This window comes from Hippopotamus amphibius, chromosome 4, assembly GCF_030028045.1.
Source record: "Hippopotamus amphibius kiboko isolate mHipAmp2 chromosome 4, mHipAmp2.hap2, whole genome shotgun sequence".
NCBI classification, from domain to species: domain Eukaryota; kingdom Metazoa; phylum Chordata; class Mammalia; order Artiodactyla; family Hippopotamidae; genus Hippopotamus; species Hippopotamus amphibius.
Genome location: NC_080189.1, coordinates 16,930,828 through 16,956,377, shown reverse-complemented (window position 1 = coordinate 16,956,377; position 25,550 = coordinate 16,930,828). Strand labels below are relative to the sequence as shown.

Sequence of the window (25,550 nt, the reverse complement as noted above, 5' to 3'; positions counted from 1 at the left end):
TGAAAACCTGTGGAAAGGATGAGGGCTGCTTGAGCATGGGAGGAAGAAGAATGCAAGAAGAATGGAGAAAAAGCAAGAACAGGAAAGAGAGGGAAGAATGTTTCTGTAAGCAGTACGCTTTTTTCACCTTCCTGTGGCTCTCAGCGCAGTGCTCTCTGTACACTGTCAATGCACACCAATCAGCTATTGAACTGAGTGAAAAGACAGCAAGGAGAAAAGGAGTGAGAAGGCAATGGAGATAAAAATAACAGAAAGGGAATTAATAAAACATTACGTGTCAAAAGAACCTAAGTAACGTGTCTCGCTCTTCCTATTATAGATGGGACACTGGGGTTCAGAGTGCAGTTACTCTCTCGGGGCACAGAGCCAGTGGTGGTCCAGTCACCACCATGATGCAGGTCCCTGTGACCAGTCCCAGCCTCTGTCCAGTGCCCTCTGGGAGCTTGCCCTGTAGAAGCTCTACCAGGCTCTGTGAGACCTATGGAAAATGGAAGAAAATAGTCTTTATAAAAGGTTATTAAGCTTACAGTGTTGTGGAAAAGGCACTGGATTGGAGTCTAATTCTAATCTCTATAATTTACTAGACACGTAAATCTAAGAAGTCATTCAAACTTTTTGAACCAATTTTCTTATTTATAAAATAAGATTAACAGCTGCTCTGCTCACTTCTCTGTAGTAAAGATGAAACCGAAAAAAGTGCTTTATAAATAGGATAAGTTATATTGACAGAAGGGATAGCTTAGAGTTTAGGGCATTTTTGTGACTATCCATAAGAACATGAAAAAGATATGTAAACACTCAGAAGGAGCCTAGCAATGAGGGTACACTGCCGTGTGAGTCAAGCAGACAGCTCTCTGTCCACAGGCCCCCATCAGAGGTGAGGCATGAATGCAGGAGCCAGTGGGATGGTTGGTGCTTCACCCCAAGATTTCAACTCTCCCTCAGAGGACAGGGAGGGAGACACAGCGGAAAGTAGGAGCAATTTCAGGTCTGGGAGAACCACTCAGTCTGGGCTTTTATACTACAGGATGTTCTCCTGACTGAGGTAGCGTCTCCATTCAGGAAAGAAATAAGGTTAGGGAAACTGCCTGAGAAGGCAGCTAATGAAGAGCCTTGAAACTTACACACGGAAGTTCCTAACAATGTAGAGCCTGCGTTTTCAAGACCGTATTGGAACATTTCCCAGAAATTTAAAAGAAATAGAGAAAGAAAGAAAAAAGGGGAGAGACAAGAAAAGTGAATTTGCTAATTTAAAGCACCAGTGAATAAAATTTGGTGCATATAAGCAATAAATCAGGACGACAAAAAATATTCCCCAGGATAAGTACTATTGAGAGAGCCCTGAAAATAAACAAATGAATGAACGAATGAATGAATGAGAGGCTGGGGGAAAACTTGCTGGCTAGCTGAGGAGTTCAAAGGATTGTTGGAGGAGGTGAAGTTTAAGCTGAATCTTCCATAAGAAGTGGACTTAATTAGTAAAGAAGATTTGGAAAATCCTTACAAGATGTAGGGAAGATGCAAACAGGGACTGGGAAGCTAAGAGTCATGTTGCCTGAGGGGCCCCGGGAAGGGTTCTGCATTATCACATCTGAGGCTGGGTTGTCTTAGGTCACAACCATGGTGTCCCAGAGGGACTGCTCCAGGGAGCACCTCTACGTCAAGAGAAGGCATCTGGATTTTCATCCCGCGAGTAATGAGAAGCTATGGAAGAGTTAACAGTCAATCAGAGGATGGTATAACTGTCCTGACGCACGCCAGTTTGATTCTGCCTCTCCCCTCCTGCACACAGAGTTACGACCCGCTCTCAGCTCATTAGCTCCGGATTCCCTCCATTACGGCGGCTTTCCATTGCTACCTCAGACTCACTCACGAGCGTTTTTATTTATGCCTTTTGGTTTCCTACAGCCTCCCAAGTTAAAGTCCCCATGAACAGCTAGAAGAGCATATAAAAGAATCATAACCACAAATAATTTCTGATTGTACTGGAGACAGAAAACATGAATATTTATTTTTAAGTCAAGCAATACACTCAAGCGTAGCTATTATGCAAACATGATGAGGCACAAGGCCCTCTGCTCTCCTGATTAATGTCCTTCCCTGCTGAACACTGCTGTTTAAGATTTCCTCTGCGTAAACAGAGCCTGGATCCATTAGTATTCAACTCCAGATAATAACCTTCTGAAAGATCAGGCTTAAAAACAAATAATGAGTTGTTATGATTACAGTATTATTCTTTACTATTTCTTCAGCTCTGAGCTTGCCTTCTTGCCTTTTCCAAAACTCCATCGTACTGAGGAACCAGTGCTGCCAACTTCAAAAGAACAAGGGAAGTCAAATGGCCAACAGGACACAAGGGTTATTGAGGAAGTGAATACTTAGTTTCCTGGACAGTTAAATCACATAAACTTAGATAGTCAGACAGGAAAGTGAGGGGGTAGAGAACTGAAAAGTTTGTCATTTTGAGAGTTTAGAAGTTGAGTCATTAGTTCACAAGAAATGGTTTAATTTTCCTTCAGCGCTCTGCCGTCCAATCAATTGCTAAACAGTAAACATCCGGAGACAGAAAGCTGGAACTGAAAAGTCAGGACTACCAGGAAGGAATCACTGTCTTCTGTCTTCACAGCCTCTCTTTCTTAGGCCTGGACTCCCAAAAGCCCGGACGTCCTTAGACATCTGTGCACAGATGGAACAAACTGACTCCTATCACCTGGAATTACGATTGGGAGAAAACAGTCCATGGGGCCCCTGGCTGGCCTGCCTGCTCCTGCCATGCCAGGCCCTGTTCGAGGTTGACTGTACAAACTAAACTCCATCCTCTCAGAGCTGATATTTTGGCAAGAAATCCAAATTAGGAAGGGATATATTTTAACTGAGTCTAGAATCATACTGCCTGAGTTTGTCTTGTGAGTACCACTAACCTTAACCTTGGGCAAGTTAGTTTAACCAAACTTCAGTTCTCTCATTAGGAAAATGAAGATAAAATCAGTTCCTTTGAGACTCTGCCTTGCAAGTAAGCTCAAGCAAACAGCGAATCTGACCACTGTGGTCTTCTCTATAGAACACCACGGAATACTGATGTTTTAAACACCACTACACAGAAATGAATCACTTTTTAATCTATGACATGAGAAGGTTAGACTAAGGTCAATTATAGCTCCAGAACATGGCATATGACTACTTCCAAAGGGATAGTTTTAGGTTGTGAAGTCTGCTTTGCAGACAAAAATATTTGCAAATAACAAGTATACAGAACCTGGCAAAGCTACATATATGTTTGTAAATCTCAATAAATCAACTAAAATAACTATGCTATATATAAAGAGTCACAGCTCTGAGCATTTATGTCTATTTAAAATTTTTAATCTTTCACGTTCAGTTATTTTTCAATTTTAAAATTAACATTCTGTTGCTCTCTCACTTGCTAATGATAGCAGTCATCTAAATCTTTTTTTTAATCGTAGAAGAAAAAAATTAAAAGTAACAACAAAAACTATTGAACGAAGAATGGCTTGTGAAGGCCTGGGGGTAAAAATCAGTTGATTCATTAAGAATCATATATATACATCTGGCTTTGTTGAGTTCTGCATACTTTTCACTCCTGGGTATTTACATCTGCAAAGCAAGAATCGCAGCATGAAACTAATGCTTCAGAAGCCACATTCCACATTCCAGAGCTGTATCTGGCCTTAGTCTAACCCTCTCACTTCACAGATGAGGAAGATGGGGCTTCAGAAGTAAACGGACTTTTCCAAGGTCACACAGATAGTTAGCAACCCAGCTGAGAGAGAGAAGGACGCTTGTCTCTTTTATTTTTATTATTTCTTTTATATTTTCTTTTATTATTTCTGACTCCTGGGTTAGAGTTCCTTCCACCATGCTGTTTCTTCTTTAACCTGGAGCAAGGTGGGCAAAAATTAAAACAACCCCAAATAAAAGTTTCATGAATGCAACACATAGAAAATGAAGTCGATGTATGGCTTTAGGCTCCAACTCTTTTTATGCCAAAGTTGACACTGAATAACAAGCATCCCTATGGCGAATGTCACGTTCACAGTTCCCTTGATCTGATCACGACAGGTGTCTTCACACGTTTCCTTTATTACTTACTGCTTAGCCACCACAGAGTCTGCACTGTCAGATGCCCAAGAGCTTACTTCTCTGAGATACATATTTCTGCATAGCTTTTCTGGTATTTTCCTTATCAGCAGCATTCTGTCCAATTTTTCTACTTTGTTAGCAGCAAGCCCTGGTACGTGAGCAACAAACTGTGAAGGCTTAGCTCCCCAAGAAGGAATTTACTATAATTGTCAAACATAGCAAAGGTAGTCTAACACACATTTAATGGTATGGATAACTACCATGAATTATGCCAGTTAGGCATAAAGGAGGAAGCAGTTCATGAAAATGACTGTAATTAATATTATTTTACATACTCATTCTGAACAAACCCAAGATGAGGTGAAAGAAAGGAGGAATTAGCAATCTCTAAAGACCTCTGCATTTTAATCTAGGCCTCAAGGAAGTTTTGACAATTGATAATAAGATACACACCAAGTTATTTGTTAATAATCATAGCTAAAATACTAAGGGTTCTTAACAATATATTAGCACAAATTCAAGATTATTGTTATAATGACACATAAGTCTATATCCGTTCTCTATTACTGTATAGCAAACCATCACAAAACACAGTGGCTTAAAACATGACAATTATTTTGTTAAAAAGTGGCAATTTGGGGGACTTCCCTGGTGGCACAGTAGTTAAGAATCTGCCTGCCAATGCAGGGGACATGGGTTCGAGCCCTGGTCCTGGAAGATTCCACATGCCAAGGAGCAACTAAGCCTGTGTGCCACAATTACTGAGTCTGCGCTCTAGAGCCCCAAGACAGCTATTGAGCCTATGTGCCACAACTGCTGAAGCCCACATGCCTAGAGCCCATGCTCCACAACAAGAAAAGCCACCACACTGAGAAGCCCACGCACTGCAATGAAGAGTAGCTCCCGTTTGCTGCAACTAGAGAAAGCCTGTGTGCAGCAACAAAGACCCAACACAGCCAATAAATAAATACACAAATAAATAAATTTATTTTTAAAAAGAGGCAATTTGGGCTGGGTTAAGCAGACATAGTTGTTTCTGCTCTATCTGGCGTCAGCTGGGGCAGCTTCACTGAAAGCTCAAAGACCCACTTTCAAGATGTTCACACACATGACTGGTAACTGGGAGCTGGCTTCAGCTGGGAGCTCTGACTCCTCTTGTGGGGGCTTCCTTGGGCTGCTTGGGCTTTCTCCTGAAATGGCGACTCTATTTCAAAAGCAACCATTCCAAAGGAGCCCAGTGGAAGCCACCTTGCCTTGGAAATCACACAGTGTCACGTCTGCTCTGCTGCAGTCTTAAGTTTGTCCATATTCAAGGAAAGGAGACACATACCTCACAGCTCAATGAAAAGAATGTCACAGTCATGTTGCAAGAAGAATGTGTGGGATGGGAGATAATGCTGTGGCTGTTTTTGGAAAACACAATCTGTCACATCCTACACTTGCATCGTGATGTGCTTGGAGTCAGTGGGTTGGTGCTGACTTTCAGTTAGTGTTGGGAAAAGACCAAGAACAATAGCTTCTGTCACCTGTGTGACCTATGGGAGTATATTTGCATACAATGTCATCTGCTTTACATCATGAGTATCTCAGCAGATAAATAAAAAAAGGCTGAGAACTACATATCTGAAGGATCAGCTTTTTCCGAGCAGGAAGAGGAAAGATGAGTAGAAGACTCTGCAGACAACAAATGCTGGTTGAATTGAATTAGCAATTCTATATAAGGTGAGCTCTCTTTAAGCATCACATGTGAGAAGAGACTGCCCCTCCTCTTTTTCTTCTCCAGTCAGGCAAACACTTAAAGAACTCTACTCCTATATTCCTCATGTTCTGCCTACTGGCGTCTCCTCCACTGCTGAAATATGGAGTGGAGGGTACAGAGCACACATCTCACATAGTTTGCCATCTTATCACCTCATCATCATTGGGATTAACCCATCAGTGGCATCTAAAGGCCATTAAATGCAACAGTGCTCTAATACTCAAATACCACCTGTGCCAAATCCCTCTTAGTGTGTGCAACCAGAGATGGAAGACATAAATAGGTTTTGTGTCTCTCTAATGACAGAGTTAATCCTCAAATTCAATTAGTCCCTGCTAATTGAATGCCTGCATGTATATGGGTTTTTTCCATCTGCTACAGCAATCTTTTTGAAGCTGCTACTAGCATGGAAGAGGTTTCCTGTTTGGAGAAAAAACAAACAGCCCCCATCCAGTGTTCCCTCCTGGCAGAAAACGTGTACCTTGCTGCCAGAGGACCAGGATGTGCTCCTTTCAAAAACAGTCAGTTCCATTTCTCTTATACAGCAATGGAATTAACTATAAACAGTGCAGGAACCAGATGTCTCTCCCAAACATCCCATTTGTTTATCTCTCGTTGTGAAATTGTTCTCTGGTTGTTTTACATGTTTAAGTCCCATCTCTACAATTAAGTCACAAGCACAGGGGCTGTGTTTTTAATATTTTTCCTATCTGTTTTACCCAAACTCCTCCTTTCAATGAAAACTCTATAGTACAGGAAATATACGAAGTGCTTACTAACTACTTGGTGGAATCTTATGGCCCGGTGATTCACCTGGCTATCATTTCAATGTTCTTCAAACTCTGGGTCGAGGAAGACATTCTAAGGAACAGAAGAAAGCCTACTTTACTGGCCCCTGCTACACCTGGCAGTCAATTTTGGAGCTGAAAATATTTCCATAACTCTTTTAGGTATATAATGGCATTTATCAGACACAGGGAAACACCATTGTAAGTATCTCAGTACACCGGAAATGTTTGTATTATGGGTCAAATCAGAGCCTTAAGCAAAAATGCATGTTACTTCCTAGAAGATCAGTAGTAAGCCTTGGCTCACTGTTAAAACAAATTTCATAGGTTAATTATTTTGCTTTGGGCATTGGGTTAAAAAAGACAAGTTCGTAGGGTAAGGAGTCAATTGGGTTTCTATTTTTCTATAGTCACAAAATGTTACCTCTGCCAACTGTGAAAATATGTGCTAACGGTCACTGGGGGACCAGAGAGGCTCTTGAAAATACTTTCTTAACAGTCTATACAACTCAAAATTAATGTTTTCTCCAGTGATGACAGATTAATATCATTTTTGGATGAAGTGGGTCAACACACTTTTTTACGTAGAAACATCTTCAAAAGTGATATCCAATTATTTCCATAAAACTAGAAAATTTCCTTTTTAGCATCAATATTAGAGAATCCTATCAACTATTTCTGTTCAATAAATATTAAGCTTCCATCCACAGGGATGATTTTTCCTATTTGTAAAGGTAATCTGATTATAACTTACTAAATTCATGAACCCTAAATGATTATAGCACACAGTAACACTTTTTCTCCTTAACATGTGAATAAAGTCATACATATGAAAATGCTTAGTGCATGGTAAACTACTTTAGCAATGTAAGAGATTAAAAAAAAAAAGTTCTAGTATTCTCCAAAAGTCCTTCATCCCTAGAATGTTGAGAGAATTTAATTTAGATCGACAAACTTTGTTTATTTTTGCTTTCCTAGCATTTGGATGATAAAGCATAATCCTGAGAGGGTAGGAGACAAGGAGGAACTAATAAATAAGGTCCTTGTTAGCCTCACAGATGAGAGGAAGGTGCTGCTGGCTGCAGGTCCTAAAGACTGTTACTGAGGATCCTCACGACAGCATCAGGGATTTGGCTTTATCCCCTCCCCCCCCCCCAAACGTCAGGCTGGCTTTCTTCCTGTGATGGGTTTCCTTGAACCCATGTGATGTATTTTATCAGTGTCCTTCAGGACATCTAAGAGGAACTTAGGTTGAAAAAGTGCACTCATATTTCATTCAGCGATAGCTGCAAGCAGATCTGACAGGGCCTGAAAGTGATGGATGGTTATTGGTTTTAACCAAACATCAAGACTGCATGGGAAATGGTGTTTAAGGCCAGGATCCAAGTACAGATGAGTGTGCGCCAGAGCTCAAAAAGATGATAGGTTTATGGCTCATCCGGTCATCAGGATGTCCGTTAAGTATCTTATCATCGCCTAGCAGCACGCTGACCGCTCTGTCAGATGAAAACCTTTGTAACCGAGAAGATGACTAGGTTGAGCCAAAACTCTCCTCCCTGGAACAAAACAAAGCCAAGAAGGAGTTGACACAGCAAAAGTCACTTTCAGGGACATACACAAGCAAAATCCACACATAGCAAAAGTGTACCATTTTCTAAAAAGCTAAAATTTCTAGTCTGTTCTTACTTGTGAGTGTGAAGACAGACAAGATCATTTGTATGTGCAATTAAGTTACAGTAAAGAAACTAATTAGACTATTCCCCATATCAACAGATGACAGATATTAATTGGAAGCATAGAAAAATTAAGCACTTTATTTCAGAGAAATGAAAAAATAAGTTTTAACTTTCACTTCAATATTATGCTAAATTGACTAAGCAATACCACAACTTAGAAGCAAGAATTATAAAGCAAATGGTTAGTTCTGAAGCTTTCTCAAAGAATAAGATACAAAGCAGAAAAGGCTTCATTCAGTACATGAGCTGAACTTCAAAGATATTTCTTAAAGAGCAGATTTTACTGTCCAGTTGCTAAGAAGAGAAATAAAACTAAACCTTCATTCTTAGAGATTCATATACTCCAAAGACAGAAAAGAGTATCAAGTAGCAGGCACACTTACACAGCCACACGTAGCCCTGCTTGCTAAAGAAGCAGAATGGTGTATGGAATGATTTCCTAGGGAATTTGTTAGCAATTGTTCAGAAAGGGAAGAACTGTATCAGCAAAAAAGATGGGAGGAGAGTTTTCTATAGAGAAGACCATCTGGCATAGAGGCACGGAGGACAAAGTGATAAGCAGTTTCACTTAATAAAGGAGAGCTGATATGGGGGCAGGGAGAAATGAGTCAGCGAGTAAAAAGAAGGTGCTTCAGAGACTCAAAGAGCAATGTGAGGTCAAAGTTTTTTCTAAAAAATGTCAATGAAAATCACTCAACAACTCCATTTTCCAAATATAACCTTGGCCATGACTATCACTCTTTTCCTCGAAGATAAGAAGAGCTTAAATATAGAGAAGAGGGAAAAAAAAGGAAAGTTCACTGGGAAATCAATACCAGAATAAGAATGTCTTGGGGTGGGTCATGCTTTCTAAGAACAGCAGAAGCCCTCAGGGTTAGTTAGGGAAGATATGAGGACCAGAGAGACACATGGTCAGAGAAACAGAGCAAACTGCTGCAGAAACAGCATGGTTTAAATGACTTTTTTGCTACCTTGTAAAACACCACTCTAATTTTTTTTGCAGTGTCTGAAATAATTGCCTTTACTTCCTAGAGTGAAAAGAGGGTATGGAAATGTCACCAGGCTGAGCAAAACTGAGTGGATTCTGGCTGATTACAAATCCCTTTTTCAATAAGCAATGGGGCTTTGCTTTGTCAGGAGAGAAGCTGAAAGCTGCATAATTAAATAGTAATGTATTTTGTTACCTTAATAAAGAAAGCTACCAGTGTGAAAGCTGCCTGCAGCATTTATGCATGTGCAAAGATCAGTTTTTGTCTTTTCGGAAGATGCGTACATGGTGAGGTGTGGAAATAGCAGAAGTAACAGACTGGCACTCGGCTGCAGGAATCCATACGCTAGCAGGGCATAGGTGTCTCCAAAATACCTTTCCAAAATGGAAGATGACATTTTTGGTTTTGCCTCATGAGTTTCATTGTCTAATATTCTTTCCAGGCTCAGAGCCCCGAATCTTTAGAAGAGATGGGGCCTTAGATGTCAGCCAGCTCAGCCTACTCAATGAACAGACCAAGGCGCAAGAGCAATGCTCTGGCTGAGGTTACCCAACCTGCAAAAGGCAGAGCCAAGGTGGTGCCTGGTCCTTCCCATGCCAAGGCCAAGGCTCTTGTCTTTGCCTGATGCTATCATCCATGCTCAAGTGACCACTGCCCAGAATGACACAAGTCTTTCTCTGTCCACTGGGTTCCCCGAAGGAGATGTTTAGTTCCAGTAAATTTATAAAACAATAGGCTTAAATAAAGTCGTAAGTCCATGCAAATAGGATCTATTGAGTCTATTTATAGAAAAACACATTCCCATTTTGGTTACCTGACTTTGACAGTTTCTCTTCCTCTCTCTTGCTTTTTTATCCTCTTGCTCTGTCCCTTTCTTTTGTTAATATTTGCAAGCAAACTATGTGCTAGGCATAGAGCTGGATGCTTTCCCCATGTCATCCAGTTTAATCCTCACACTAGGTCGACTAGATGTGTAGTATCATTGTAAATCACTTCCATTTTGAAGGATGAAGAAACTGAGGCTTATTGAGGTTGACATTTGCTCAAGGGCACATAGCTACTGTGTAATAGAGCCAGGCTGTCAGCCCAGCATGTGATGGGCTGACAAGGGAGCCTTTTCTTCCCAGCAGGGGACCACACTGCCCCCCTTATTTGGCTGTACAGACTGTCAGATAGCACTATGGTATCACTAGGTGATGAAACAAGGTGCTCCCTTCCCAGCGCTTCCCTGGACAGCCACGAGGAATGCAGGTTTAGTTGTCTCCATGTCCCATACTTTTCTGGTGCTGATGAGAGAAGGTGCAGAAAATAAAGCTGCAGCGCTGGGGAAAGGAAATGCAGTAGTATCATGTGGGGTTATGTTGATTGGAAGAAGGGATGTTGCATGAAGCTAAGAAAGTCATACCCTAAAACTCAGAGCATCCAGAAAAAGAGAATTGACATAGAAGGCTGGCAAAATGAGGAAGGAAGCATTTAGTTGACTCCCATATTTTGAAAAAGAGGAGTTGGACTGATGGCTATTTTCCCAGCTCTATCCAGGACAGCACAGGCCTAAGTAGCTATAATAGGCACCATGGACAAAAAAAATACACACAGGAAAAATGCTTCCAGGATCCTGGAACATACAGGTTGAAGTAACACATCCAGGACTAACTTCTAGGAACCACCTTAAAAAAGGAACAACGTATTCTAATATTTTGCAACTGATAAGAGACCCTTAGTCTAAGACCATGATTCACTCACCAGCACCCACCCAGTTCTCTGTAAGAGAAAGCCATGGAAATAAAAAACAAGCTTTAGGTAGAGTAGATTGGGTGAAAAGTTTTCATTGGCTGTTAGGGTTTCTAGCCAAGTAGAACACAGACAAATGGAGTAACAATAAGAATGATCCTTGTATAAGGACTGTATTATCAACACAGTAACTGCCAACATACCGAATAGCCCCTTGGTTATATGGGTATCAATATAACCCAGATAATGTCACTTTAAGAGTAAAAAGCTTAAATAAACAGCAAAATTTAAAAAACAAGCACAATTTAATTATTCACCTCTGCTCTTATAGATGACTACATGGGGACCAAGCCAGGCATTTCCCACTCCCATTGTAAACACTTACCTGGAGGACAGGTGATGTATCTGTAGGAATGAGATCTATGAAAGCTTCCTTTGTTGCTGGAGGGTCCACAACACAACTGTATTTGATGACCCCTTCCCACCCATCCACTTAAAAGCAAACCAGGAGGTTAGCCTTCCTCCCTTCCTAACTCTCTCATTTTTTCTGTTACTTTCTTATTTTGCAATGTTTTAAATACTTTAACTTAAAAATTCTCTGAGGCCAAAGGCAATCTAAAGCAAAGCTGTATATAAATCTTAGTAAAGAATACTTCCCCCTTGACATACAGAGACATCTATAATAAGGCTTCAAAAGATAATTAGATAATGATTACCAACAACGCATTCCAAAGAACCCGAAAGGATCAAAGGATTATATAGTTACAGTTAATAGTCAGATTTAATAAGGAGGAATGAGAGAGAATAGTAGGGTCAGGAAAGAAAGAAAGAAATTTCTTTCTTTACTACCTTGGAAAGCCCAGGATAGGGGTTTGTTTTGTTTTGTTTGCTCATTCTGTTTTATTTTGTTTTTAATCAGCAGTGATTGTCTGTTTTCCTAGAAAATGTGAAGGAAGACTAGGCAAGGAAAAGCATGCTGTCATTTTTGTTCCTTTCTTTTCACACAGCCTTTGGGGAGCACCCAGTGAGACCACCATAAAAGGCCATCTTTTCAGCACATTAGTAACTGAATTTCCTTGGAAAAGGACCAGCGCTAACCTATCTTCTACAAGAAGGAACAATGTTAATGAGGCTACAATGGAACTCAAAGATATGTACTAGAAGGTTCTGTTTGCCAACACCACATTCTGCAGCAAATGTAACAGTGAGACTTGTATAGAGGGAATCATTTCGGTGCCAGGGCACAGTACAGAATGGGGCAACATCTCTATTCATTCAGTGCAGAGTTAAATAAGGAGGGCGACACCACCCATGGGGAAAAAAATTTGGAATACACTCAAAAAACCAGTCAGTGAATAGGGAAGGAGAAATCATGGGCATTTGAGTTGTCAGAAAAATTCTTCATTGTTTATCCTTAGAATCGACAGAGGTGGTTCCAAAACACGGAATTAATGAGCACAGAGGAGGGACTGGAATGAAGGACAATGAAGGTGGTCTGCTAGAGAGTGGGCAGGAAGGCACAGAAGCCGTATGGCTGTGCGAATACAAGGGAGATAGATGGGAACTGGAGAGGACCCCACAGGCAGGGAGTGAAAATAATTCATTAAAGCGACATATGCAAAACCAGGGTAAGGAAGAACCTCAAAAGGGACCACTAAAAAGGTTGAATCTAAATTCAAAACTCAACAGGGGATTCTATAGTCATAAACTGAATTGGGGGAAACCAAACCAAACCAAACCAAACCAAACACACTCTAGCCACTCTGCATTAGCTAGCCCAAGGTCACTGCAAAGTGGCATACTGTGATGGCCAATACTGGTAACTCTTCCTAGCAAGGCAATTCAAGATAGGAAGGTGTTTCCATCTGTATCATGAGCCAAGTTTACATATCACATTTTACTAATAAATACCTTATAGAAAATAAAAAGGAAAAACTTCTAACTTTCTTAATCTACTCTACTCTTCTGGTCATAAAATAATTGTCTTTCTATGTGATATTTCCTTAAGAAAATAGCTACCTTTCAAGAATTCTACCTTTTTTTAAGAACGAGTGCTACTGACAGGCAATTAGATCCCTGTTTCCTTGATTAGGGAAGTATGGAGGTAAAAGAAGTGGATCAAGAATACAGCTTTAAATTGTTCTGTGTCAAGGGTACTGCTCGCTGAAACAAGAAGAAAAATATAAAACCTCATTTTTAATGATCAATTCCAACCCAATAATTATGAGGTCTCCTTTCAGTAAAAAGAATCAAGATTTCCTACTACATTAGCTCAAAACTTAGCCATGCTACTGGGAGACTGTATAGACGGGTGGCTAAAAATGGGATCTGGATCTAGAGTATTTGAGTTTGAATCCTGGTTCTACACATGTGACCTTGAACAAGTCACCTAATAGGTTTGTGCCTTAGTCTCCTCATCTGTAAAATGGGAATAATAGTAGTACTATGATTGTTGTGAAAATTAAATATATACAAAACATTTAGAGCAGCTGGTGTATATAATCATTTGGTGTGACCTTAAATTTACTTAAACTCTCTAAACCTCAACAGAACATCCCTTAAGCCGCTGCCTGGAAGTTATTAAGTTTTAATAAATATTGACCTTTTTTTTTAGTTTTAAACACATAAGAGTATATTATGCCAAATAATTTCAAAGGAGTAGTTGAAACTATTTTTGCTAAAACAGAGGATCCAAACCATTCATTCCTTCAACCTTAGTTTCTCAAAAATCAATTATTCTTTTTTAAAATTTTTTAATTTCAGGAGGTTTTATAGATTTTTTTAAAAATATAACTCTCAAGATTGTGTAACTTTTATTTGAATAAAAATGAACATAGGTTTCCCTTTTTGATAATAATGGGAACAAGATACTTCCTTAACAATTTAAGCTAAAATGCTAGATTAAAAAAATCAGGAAATGTGGGAAGATAGTGGTAATAGTTGCAGCAGACTTTCTGAATATTCCTGAGTCTCTATATAGAGAGAGACAGAGAAACTAGAAGAGCCAAAACACATGGTCAACATTTAAGACAAAGTAATAAGATATCTTTATAAACCTCAAAATTACAAATGGCTGGAGAGAAGACACCAACAGTCAAATGACCTGCATTCTATCAATGTCTGCGCAGGAAAGCACAGGGAAGCAGTGGCGCAGCTGATGGACCTGAGAACAGGAAGCCTAAAACAGACAACACGTGTTCACTGAACAGTACAGTGGGCCAAGGTGAGAACAGCTTCAGAAACTGTCAGAAGTTTTTCCCATTTCCACGGCATGTGAGTGCAAGGGCCCCCAGTAGGGACTAAAATTACCTGGAGCATTGCAGCCCCTGGGAACTCTGAAAACTGACCATCCAGGGCTCCCCTTCAAGACAGGACCCACTGTGAGGGTAAACTTCTGAGTAGAATACACAGTGAGCAGAATAGGGACAGGAGGAGCAAAGGAAGGAAGGCTAGAGATCAAAGCCAGGAAGACTGAGAAAGCAAGCTACCACGTTTTTAACAGTGCACAAGACCAACTGAAGAAACAGCTCTCTGAAGTTAGAATAGCTAAACAATGTTTTCCTTTCTAAATTTCGGAGAAACTAATTTCATATAAAATAGCAAAACAAACAAACAAAAAAGAGGTAAAATCTCACATGAAGAAAAAGAAAAGAAACAAGAATAAGGAACAGACTAACATTCCTACAAACACTGGAAGTGTACCACAAAGACTTGCTTAAAAAAAAAAAAAAAGCAGTAACATACTATTTCACATGAGCTTAAAGATATTAACAGCAGGAAAAAAATGTAATATTTAAAATACCAAGGAAAGAACACGTACTCCAATGAATTCGTATGCAGCACAACTAATTTTCAAGGGTAAAAGACCCAGACAAACTGCTATTACATAAAAGAACTGTTTTCCTAAAGAATCTACTAGAGAATGTGGTTCAGGCAAGCAGAATAACTAGAGACTCTGACATGATGACTGATGATAAGCATCAACTAGTTAGTTTTGCAACTAAGTCAAAAATAAATGTTTAAAGGGAGAAATCTTAGTATGCAGTGGCCATATGATCTTAACATCAAGATATTGTAAATCAATGAAAATGCAAGGAAATATGTTGTAATAGCTTCCACTAAACATAATTGAGTGTGGTAATATTCTGAGAATACTGTGTGTTACAGTGGGATAAAACTAAAGGTTAAGGATGTATATGTACATGTGTATACACACACATATATATACACCCTCAATCCACATATATCTGTCTTAGCTCTGATCATCAGAAACAATGACCAACATTGTAGTACCTAGTGCCCAGATTCTGATCTTGAAATACTATTTCTCATTAAAAGAATCTAAAAGGTTTTAAAGAAGCGATGTTCAGGGCAAGAAATATAGAAGATGAGCCTGAAATGTCCTGCCATATCAAGAAAGTTATCTAAGAATATCACCTTCTATATGAAGGAAGTTATCTAAGAACATTAGGACAATGTTAGAGGTCTTAGAAGCCAACCTGAAAGTACTCCCTTTAATCAAAGATAGAACACTTTAAACTTTAATCAGAATAAGATATGCAATTAACTGAAGCCTATACGATATATTAAAATCGTTAATTCATAAAGATATTTTAATTAGTCATTTTAGGGTAATAAAGAACCAATTAATTATCTTGATAAGCAGATAAATAAAAGGACAGACTCAAACATTTATTCTGTTTTCAAGTAAGGAACTGTGTCACTGAGTGATCAAATAGTAGAAGAGATGAAGAACCTCTATAAAATGATAGAATTAGAAAACTCACAATGACAGAATTCAAATACCACTATTTTACAACCCCAATTAATAAATCTAGGCATTGGACATCAACAAAACAGTGAAATCCAGACATCATTTGCCCTCGATAAAAGAACACAGTATCACCAACAGACTTGCAAAACAGATTGGACCTGAGTCTGATCAAGCCTCTGGATCCAGTTGATTATTTGTGGAAAATACAGAGGACAGAGGAATATGTGAACTATGCCATTAGTGTACACTCATTAAAATCCAGTCTGTGTAAAATCCTGCAGTTCAAACGGCCTGAGTGTTTCAAAAATAAATTCTAAATAAAAGAAAGGGATAGATGTATTAAAAAGAGACTTAAGAGACATACTATAATTTAAAAACTGGGCAAGATTTAACTATAGTATCTAGAGTAGCACACTTGAGTGATAACGCTTTATAGATATGCAAAATTACTATAAAAGTCAGGGTAGTGGTTACACTTAGAGGACTGGCAATTACGATGGAGACACAGGGAGGGATTTCTATTTTTTGGCCTGGGTGATGTGTATAATGGTATTAATATGATAATAATATTGTAAACTATAATTTGTACTTTATTTTACAGCAGAAATGAAATAACCTTTAAAGATTCATCGTACACACACACACACACACACACACACACACACACACACATCCACCCTCCCCATTGTTAAAGACAGCAAAGATTAGATCCATTAAAAAAAGTGAATTCAATGACCCTAGTAGATGAACAGGTGCCAAAACTACCTGATGCCCTAAAGGTTTCTGCCAAACCCTGAGGATGTTGAACCCCTCTTTGATGGCTGTGTGAGGCATAGGAGACAAGGTAAAGCCTGGAACCTGCCCACGTGGACCCCACATAAAATTGTGCCCCCGAAGAGCTAAAGCAGTATAACAATAACTAAGAAGCAAAGACTACAAAGGACTTAGCAAGAAAACTTGGTGTTGTGTGGAATTAAAAACAAAAAGAAAACCCTTATGTGAATCTACTGCACTCTGAATATGATGCACTCTGAATTAATGTCTCTGTGTTTCCGATGAATTCTGAACAAGAACCAAGCAAGCACCCACATGCACAAACTCACAAATGGAGAATTTAACCTACATCAATCAAGTCTGGCAGTTTTCTCTGGTGACTGGAAAACCTCTCTAAAAGACTTAAAGAATTCTCATGCATAAAGGTCCAAGGAAATGAGCAGCTCACCTAGAATAATCTTAAATGAACATGAATAAAAATCAGTAAAAATTGAACAAGAAAACAACCTTGAAGAAATTATCCGGGATGCATTCCAGAGAAACAAAGAGACATAAAGTTGGGAAGAGAGGGTAAAACACGTACAGGATAGCATGAAAATGTCTAACATGTACCTAAATGGAATTCCAGAAGAAGATATATAGGGAAGAGAAAGCATTCAGGTTTGTTTGTACTTAAATGTCTATGTTAGAAAAAAAAAAGGTAAAAAAGAATAAAAATAAGCCAAGTGATTAGAAGGAATGAAACTATAAACACAAGAAACTAATGAAACAGAAGACAAACACATTATACAGAGGACCAGTGAAGGTAAAAAATGGTTTCTTGAAAATCCAGTAACATAAACAGGGCTCTAAGCCTCTGGTGAGAGGGAGAAAGAGTGGGGAGACACACACACACACACACACACAAACACACACACACACACGAAGCAGGCACAAACAATATTAAAAATGAAAAGATAGATGTAACCTCAGATCTCATAGAAATTACACAGATAATAAGATAGTATTTAAAAATTTATGCCAAAAAATGAAAAATAACTTTAATAAAATGGATGAATTCCTTAGGAATAGTTACCTATACTGATTCAAGAAGAAGTAGAAACTCTATCTCCCTCAACATTAAAAAATACCAATCTGTCACTGAAATTTTTCCCACAAAGGAAATGCCAGCCTCAGACAATTTTGCTAATGGGATGTTCCAAGATATTCCAGTGTGTAACACTCAAGTGTTACACAAAGTCTTCCAGGTTAGGAAATGAGGAGACACTTTCCAATCCATTTTATGAAGGTAGAAATATCATATATGCACATTACAATTAAAAGGAAAAAATTAAAGGCCAATCACAGTCACGAACATGAATGTAAAAATTCTAGATAGAATATTAGTAAGCTGAACCCAGCGATGTATAAAGGAGATAAATGTAATAACCAATTTGAACTCATCTATGTATATAATAGTGGTTTCTACCATAAAATCAATTAATAAAGTGCACCATAGTAAAAGACCAAATGAGAAAAAGCATATTGTCATCTCAAAAGATGAAAAAATTCAATAAAATTCAATACCTGTTGAATTTAACAAATTTAGGGGAAAATCCTTAAAAGCCTATCCACAAAACAACCATACCACCAACACCACGATCACCTGTCAGTGACCTTTACAAGCAGTGGTGACCTGTGGATGGCACTGACTTGCAGATCAGGAACAAGGCAGTGATGTGGACAATCTCTATGTCTATTTGATACTGTACTGAGGGTTCTACTCAGCACAGAAAGAACAAGAGAAAACTCACACAGAGCATAATGACTGGAAAGGATGAAACAGGATTCTCAGTATACTTGAGGATGATATTGCCTACATAGAATTCTTTCCTCACAAAAGGAGGAAAAATATTTTAAAAGTTTTATATTCATAAACTTTCAGATAAAGTTTATGAATATAAAAGATTAGCAGGAATCTTAATTTTGAAACAAGATTCTAAGTCAATTGTCTTTTAATATGCCAACAATGATCACTTAGAAAATATAATTCTAAAAATACATCACTAAAAATGTAAGGTGCTTAGGAATATATTTAAGAGAAGGTAGCCAAAACCTTCAAGAAAATTATAAAACTCTGCTGACAGGCATTTTAAAAGGCCAATTAGTCTTAAAAAATTAAATGTAAAGAGATGTGGTTTGAGATGGAAAGATTCATTATCATAAAAATATCAATTCTCTTTATACTGACTTATAGATTCACACAACTGCCATGAAAATTGCCACACAAAACTTGATTAGCTGATTCTAAAATTTATATGAAGATGCAAAAGTCCATGTATAATGAAGACACTCTTGAAGAAGAACAAATTTTAGGTATCTCCCAGATACCAAGATGTTTACCACAGTTGAGAGCTATTAAAACAATGTGGTATTGTAGAGAAATAGACATATGGATAAATAAAACAGAAAAGGGAATGTGGAAACCCACAAATATGGGGAAACAGAACAGGCTTTGCAAGTCAGTGAAGGAAATAAATAATAATGCCTGGTTATATATATGAAAAAAATCAAAATAAAACTGGACTTTTACCTCTCAGTAAACCATAAAATCAATTCCAAGATATTAAAGACACAATTAAAAGGCAACACTATAAAAACTGTAGAGAAAGTAACAGGACAATATCCGTATGATTATGCTATGAAAGGATTTCTTTAGAGAACATACCAAAGGTATAAACCATAGAGAAGATATTAATAATTTGATTATATTAAAGGATATCTATTCCTCAAAAAAGTTTGAAAAGATAAACCACAAACTGGAGAACATTTGCAACACATATAGTCAATGAAAATTTTTTACCTAGAATACGTAAAAATGTTTATGAATTATTAACCATTTATTAATGATTAATCATTATGAACCATTTCCAGTGGGGGAAAATGGGTAAAAGCAATAAAGAGGCATTTCATAGAAAAGTAAACACAAATGACCTACAAATATATGAAACATGCTCAATCTGATACGTAATTATTTAATGCAAATTAAAATCATGAGATACCATTCAACATTCTCATCAAATTGGCAAAAAAAATTTTTTAATCAGTTCATATCAAAGGTTGGCACGGATATGGATCAACAGGAACTCTCACCCACTGTCGTCAGGAGTGTAAATCAGAATGATCACTTTGGAAAACAGGCTGTCATTATGTGATAGGTTAAACATGTGTTGAACCTACCACTATCTCTAGGTTTAAACCCTAGAGAAATTCTTGCAAATGGCCACCAGGAAGAGTTATAAAAAAGAATGTTCATAACAATATTGTTTGCAAAAAGAACAAAACCAACCAACGAACCAAACAAACAAAAAAACCAGAGTCCACCTAAATGCTAATTAGCAGAATTTGGATATATAAATTGTTATATATTCATATAACAGAATACTATACAAGATGAAAAATTAATGAAATAAATGATACTCATCAACAAGAATGAGTCACAAAAACACTACTCTGAAACCAAAGAAGCAAATTATAGAAGAGTTTGCAAAAGAATTCAATTTATAAAAAATTCAAAATAAGCAAAATGATATACAAATACACACATATGTGGAATTCATATATATAATATACATATACATACACATACATATATCCATGTATGGAATATGCATATGTGTAGTAAAAGGATAAAAAGAAACAAGGAAATTCTTAACAAAAAAGGAGAATAGTAGTTATCCCCGCAGGAGAGGGAAGAGAACGTCTTAATCAGAAAGGCAATCATGAAGCTTCCAGATTATTACAAATATTTTATTGCTTAGGCTGGAGGCTGGGTACACAGTAGTCCCTTCGGTTATAATTTAAACTGAGTCGATAAATTTTATATATTTTTATGAATATTTCTATTTCAGTAAATATATATATATATATTTATACTAGAGAGAAAAATGAATGTATGGTATTTGAGCCAGAGACAGCCATCGATGTCTTAAAGAGCTTTAGGCCACCCTACAATGTGTTTCCCTGAACAACCCACTGCAAAGTAAAACTGCCTCCAAGCGTGACAGTGGCTCATCCTTGGGCACTTACACTAGTGATTGTGGTTGTTTCAATTTTTATGTCCAGATAGCTCTCACTCCCATACTCGTCCGCCGTGTAACCGTTGCAACAGAAGAACTACCACATAACGTGAGAACCAGTTTTACGCACAACAGGTCGAGGCGGTAGGACAGGAGAGGGGTGCGGCTTCAGACATGCCTGGGGAATCAGATTGTTGGCACTTCCTCTCAAGAGAGTCAATGAGTGTCTTTTACTTTGTAAGCGAACAGACACTGGTTGGAAGCTGATCCGCTGTCAGTGCCCCTCCGTGTCAGTTCTGAGAGGCCCGTAAAGCAAGCGGGCTAAGGAGACAGGACAGAATCTGAGAGCTCGGAGCAGGCGAAGCAGCCTGGGCGCCGGAGGTGGCTCCAGGGGCAATTTAAATGATGAAGTGATAGGCACTAAAGGCAGAGGAAACTTGTAGGACAGGGCAATCCATCACAGTCAAGCTTATCTTCTGACAAGGAGTAGGACTCCAGCTTCCAGCTGTAACATTAAAAGGTAATGCTCCCCCTGGGACTTGGCATGGCAGGCTTCCCTGAAGCTTCAGTTTCACTCAGTTAACTAATTATGAGAGAATGTGACATTGGTATTTACTTTTTCTACAGGGACAAATCGTTCCCAGCAGGAGGGAGAAGTTGTTTTTCTTTGACCTGTTTTCTTTTGTCATTAAAAAGAAATCACTCACACAGTAGTAAATAAACTCTTGTTAGGGGGAAACTGTTTTTCTCTATAGTTCTATCAATGCACCTGAATGCCGACAATCATTTCTTTTGTGTTCTGGGTACATGGTGGGTAAATGAGCAAGAACGGAGTGTTACAACTGGGTTTGAAAATTAACTACCACTAACTAGCTGTATGATCTTCAGCAAATGATGTAAGTATTCTGAGTTTCCCCCACTAAAAATTGAGGAGAACACATTTACTGTGTGAAATGATGTAGTTGAAACACTTTAGCACAGTGTCTCTATGAAAGAAGCACTCAATAAACTTTAGCCTTTATTCTTAATGACTCTGATACTCTGTGATATAAATAAAAGCATTCTACATTTCACTTATACCTGATGTCATCGATTCCCCATATCCAGTGACCCCTGTATCTAATCAGGAACTGTCCCTTTACTTTGTCACTGCAGGCTAAATTGTGTATTTTTTTTTTAACTTCTCCTCACCCAGATATAAAAAGATTTCCAATAAAATTTAATATTTAATGATAATGTTGAAAGAAACATTTTTCACACCCCCTCACCTCCCCAGCACATCTTTTAACCTGTCAAAGGCAGTACATACCACTGAGCAAACACCATAGTAAACACATATGTCCTCATCCACTGCCAACAACAGCAGCATTATGTTAGGGGCACTTTTAACAAATTGAAAAGTGATTTCACAACTGAACTCAACAATCCCATGAGGTAGGCAGGTAGATACGAACAGCCCCACTTTAGAGCTAAGGAAACTGAAACTAAGAGGGAAAATGACAAAGCCATGATATTCAATCACACTTTCCATGAACAGGTAATCTGAGGGGCTTGAGGAGGTCAGGGTTATTGGACTTAGGAAAATTAGACTTTCTCAAGAATGAAATCTGTTTGGGGGATAGCCAAAGAGACCAGGCAGAGAAAGGAATAGGATCACCTGGTGGAAAGCAAACAAAATAGAAAGTCAAGGGGCACAGATCTTTCTTTTCCAATTTCATAGTCCATTTGCCCAATGTGCCTCGATTTTTCTACCCCATAACTTTGAGAAAGCAAAAATGCTACTTCTTACCTCTCTTACAAGTATATTGCAACATCATTATTGTATACAAACACAAGCTTGATGACATGATATGCAAGGTTTTATGCTAACCACAGCAAACATAAACACTTAAAAAATGTATAAACATAAGAAAACACATTTTAAGTGCTAGTAGAAAATCCTGGTGATAAAAGGAAAAGAACATTTTTTCCTCAAGGATACATGGGCTAGAAGAGGATGAAAATTAGATAAGATTAGGTAAATCAGCATTATAATTTTACATTACATATTTGAATCATTTTTGGAAGCTGCAGAATCAAACTAAGAGGCATGGACATGGAATAAATGTTTTGAAGCCATGAAAATGTAAAAGCCCTCTAATTTGGATAATGTGCCTTTAACTAATCACATATACCCATGCTCAAAATAACTGATTCTGAAGTGCTGTTAATACTGAAGTAAGTCAGAAAGAGAAAAACAAACACTGTATGCTAACTCATATATACAGAATCTAAAAAAAAAAAAAATGGTACTGATGAACCCAGTGACAGGGCAAGAATAAGGATGCAGATGCAGAGAATGGACTGGAGGACACAGGGTTGGAGGGGCGGGGGGTGAAGGGGAAGCTGGGACAAAGTGAGAGAGTAGCATAGACATATATACACTACCAATTGTAAAATAGATAGCTAGTGGGAAGTTGCTATATAACAAAGGGAGATCGACTTGGTGATGGGTGATGCCTTAGAGGGCCAGGACAGGGAGGGTGGGAGGGAGTTGTGGGAGGGAGGGGATATGGGGATATATGTATAAATACAGCTGATTCACTTAGGTATACCTCAAAAGCTGGTACAGGAGTGTAAAGCAATTATACTCCAATAAAGAGCTTAAAAAAAAAAGAATTTTGTATCCAAATCTTGCATTCTTAAACTATTATATAAAAAAAAAAAATACTGAACAAGTCTTCCTGGTAGTTGTTACCTTTCAGGACTCCCCAGAACATCGATATTGCTCACTGATAGCTCATAACCCTTAAGAATCCCTAGCGGACGACAGAATTGTAATTCAGAAGGCCCATCCTCCTTTATTCTGGAATGGGGGATAAGTTCCTACAGATAGGAAGGCAAATGCAAACAAAGGTCATTAAAGGAAACACTAGTTCAAAATAAAAACCAAACACAAGTTTCTGGTTTATCATCTGAACCTGAAAATCCAAGGACCTCTAAAGATGCAATAAAAAAACTAGCCATATCAACACCAATGAGCAAAATAACATATAACAGTAGGTCATCATTAGGTGGTCGATTCTTAATTCTGACTTAATAAGCCTGAACATAATTTGCCCCATGATTTTTCATAGAACATGATACAACTTCATTCCAATATTCGGAGAGACCTTATGACAGGGCAGCAGAACAGGCCTGCTTAAAAACTCCCCCTCCCCCCTTTATGGTACTCAATTAATGAGCATTTCTTGAATGTTTGCTATTTGTTGGGATCTATATCAAAGAACTCACAGCCTAGAAGGGGAGACAGGTAAATCAAGCATCAAATTTTTAAGTTAAATTCTAGAATGAAGAAAAATATGTAATGCAATGCTAAGTAGGGCAAAAAGCTCTTACGGAGGATGAGATGACTAACAAGGTCTCAAATGGGAAGTAGAAACTGTCTAGGGCAAAAAGGAGGAGTGACTTCTGTCCAAACAGTCTAGACAAAAGCAGGCAAACATGATAAACATGGTGAGTTTCAGAAATCAGATTTAGTGCCGCATAGTGAAAGTACAGAGCATAGAGATCAGGGGAAAGATGCCCAAAGAAGCAAGAAGCAGTAGAGGAAGACAAAGATCCCATCACTTAGGACTTTCTATTCCATGTTTAAGTTCAATACTGGAAAGATGAATACAATGATTGGTCTATTGAAAAGACTTCATCCTATAGGCAATGGCATAGATTTTTACCATAATCAGTTTGGTGATATATAGGTATACAGTGAAATAAAAGAAGGAATTCTAGAACTATAGCTAACAGAAGACAATTTTAAAGGTCCAGGTAAGACACGGAGAGACCCTAAACGAAAGGAATGGGGATGGAAAAGAAAACAGAGATAAAAGAAGTATAAAAAACAGAGTTGATAGAATTTAGCAACCAGGTAGGAATGAGAGGGTGAAGAGGAAAGCTTAAAACAGCTGTCTTTCTTTTTTTTTAACTTGGCTGGCTAAATAGATAATGGTGCCTTAGCTGAATTAGGGACAGCATGAAGTGGAATGTCAGTGGTCCTCTTAGAGTCCTGGTTTATCCCCCTTTTATAAAAGATTAATCGCATTTCACTTTGTACTGCAGTAGGTATGTGTCATTTCACTGCCCCCTTCCCCAAAAGGGGACCCATCAAGTTCCTTGAGGGGAAAAGTTCTGTGTCACACATCACGTTTTCCCTGAATATAGCCTTGTGTAGCATATTTGTATAACATGATTATATAACATAACTGACCCATTGTAAACACTTAATAAAACATTTTGAATGATTGAATAAATGTACAACTCCAAAGCTTAGACAAAACTACACATTTTATCCTTTGAATAAAACGGTCATCTCTTACCATAGTCATAGGTGAGAATAAAACACTCACCTCAACTGCATAACTACTCAGACCACTACCAATTAGCTTCATTTCAGATTCATAACATCCTCCGCAAATCTCAGTGTCCAATCTGGAAGGGACTTTTGGAAATATCTACTACTAATCCCCGCTTTAAAGGTGAAATCTGTGGCTCAGAGATTACAGGACTAGCCCAAAGTCACACAAAGTACAGTTGACCCTTGAGCAACATGAGTTTGAATTGTGCAGGTCCACTTATATGAGGGATTTTTTTCAATAGTAAAAACTACAGCACTACAGGAATTGCAGTTGGTTGAATTTGCGAATACAGAGAAACTGCAGATACGAAGGGCCAACTCTTAAGTTACACACAAATTTTCAGCTGCATGGAGGGTTGGTGCCCCCAATCCCCTCATTGTTCAAGGGTTAACTGCACCTGGAGATGGTATAGAAATCAGAATACATGAAGCTTCAAAATATTTGTCAAC

At 38.3% G+C, this 25,550-nt stretch overlaps 1 protein-coding gene across 2 annotated transcripts in view; it reads right to left on the bottom strand.

Moving 5' to 3' along the window:
- DGKI (diacylglycerol kinase iota) overlaps positions 1-25,550 on the bottom strand; it is a 456,175-nt gene that overhangs the window by 23,607 nt on the left and 407,018 nt on the right. The window lies entirely within an intron of this gene.